Raw genomic sequence first — 2,138 nt, forward strand, 5'->3', positions numbered from 1 at the left:
GAATGGAAGTAGCAAGGTCGATCATTTAAAACGATAGAAGAAGATCAATCGGTACTAATTCTTATTGATAACAGGTCAGTAAATTTTACTACTCATATGACTTCTATTGTTTTCATTAAACTCCTTAACAATGAACTATTCGAATAAATGTTTTATTTATTTCGGGAAACAAAAATAGTTTGCAATACAAGAGCTTTTCATTGTGCTGTATACATTTTCGTATCCTTTTACGTATTATTGGAATGTATTATTTTTCTTCTATGAAATGATGTTTAACTATCAATAATCTCGGAAAGTGCGGCCGTACATTTTAGTGATACCAATACGTTTCTATCCTTTAGATTGCTTTTCCATCTTTTAGGAACAGTTAACTTTATAAAAATATCTCTTTTCAAATCCATTCTACATCTGTTTGAAGATTGAAGTCAAAGGCACTTCTCATACTCTGTACTTAGAAATATTTTTTGAAATTTCTGACGCATGCGCAGTCACAAAAAAGGGCAGACATGCGCAGAAGAGAGAAAGGGCACCTCACTAACCCTCGCCAAAGTATACTACCATGTCCCAATCTTGACCCTAACCCTAACCCTAACCCTAACCTTAACCCTAACCTTAACACTGACCCTAACCCAAACACTAACCCTAACCCAAACCCCAAATGTGTTAAAATTGTTGTTTTGAAGGCCTCACTCCATCTCGGAAAGGGTATGTCTAGGAGGGTAACCGATTGGATTTTCGTATTAAGTTTTTTCACAAACTTCTCAAAAATCACAATTTTGGAGGGATGGGGGGTCGGGTTATGGTTTTTGGTACTTTTCATAGTCGATCTTTTTAATATTTCAACATGATCCTTTGCTTCGATCGGCTTGCCGTTAAAAAATCGGCCCCGTTAGGGGTAGTACTTTTGGACAATTAAGCTTGTAGTGAAGACCGCAAGTCTTTATCTGTTGTAGTTTAGGAGTTGGGGTTAACTCGGGGTTAGGCTTTTCTCTCCCACAAACGTTTCTTCACTGAGGTCGGAAAGTGCGGCCGTACATTTTAGTGATACCAATACGTTTCTATCCTTTAGATTGCTTTTCCATCTTTTAGGAACAGTTAACTTTATAAAAATATCTCTTTTCAAATCCATTCTACATCTGTTTGAAGATTGAAGTCAAAGGCACTTCTCATACTCTGTACTTAGAAATATTTTTTGAAATTTCTGACGCATGCGCAGTCACAAAAAAGGGCAGACATGCACAGAAGAGAGAAAGGGCACCTCACTAACCCTCGCCAAAGTATACTACCATGTCCCAATCTTGACCCTAACCCTAACCCTAACCCTAACCTTAACCCTAACCTTAACACTGACCCTAACCCAAACACTAACCCTAACCCAAACCCCAAATGTGTTAAAATTGTTGTTTTGAAGGCCTCACTCCATCTCGGAAAGGGTATGTCTAGGAGGGTAACCGATTGGATTTTCGTATTAAGTTTTTACACAAACTTCTCAAAAATCACAATTTTGGAGGGATGGGGGGTCGGGTTATGGTTTTGGGTACTTTTCATAGTCGATCTTTTTAATATTTCAACATGATCCTTTGCTTCGATCGGCTTGCCGTTACAAAATCGGCCCCATAAGGGGTAGTACTTTTGGACAATTAAGCTTGTAGAGAAGACCGCAAGTCTTTATCTGTTGTAGTTTAGGAGTTGGGGTTAACTCGGGGTTAGGCTTTTCTCTCCCACAAACGTTTCTTCACTGAGGTCGGAAAGTGCGGCCGTACATTTTAGTGATACCAATACGTTTCTATCATTTAGATTGCTTTTCCATCTTTTAGGAACAGTTAACTTTATAAAAATATCTCTTTTCAAATCCTTTCTACATCTGTTTGAAGATTGAAGTCAAAGGCACTTTTCATACTCTGTACTTAGAAATATTTTTTGAAATTTCTGACGCATGCGCAGTCACAAAAAAGGGCAGACATGCGCAGAAGAGAGAAAGGGCACCTCACTAACCCTCGCCAAAGTATACTACCATGTCCCAATCTTGACCCTAACCCTAACCCTAACCCTAACCTTAACCCTAACCTTAACCCTGACCCTAACCCAAACACTAACCCTAACCCAAACCCCAAATGTGTTAAAATTGTTGTTTTGAA

Source organism: Mytilus trossulus, chromosome 1 (assembly GCF_036588685.1).
Source record: "Mytilus trossulus isolate FHL-02 chromosome 1, PNRI_Mtr1.1.1.hap1, whole genome shotgun sequence".
In the NCBI taxonomy this organism is placed as follows: domain Eukaryota; kingdom Metazoa; phylum Mollusca; class Bivalvia; order Mytilida; family Mytilidae; genus Mytilus; species Mytilus trossulus.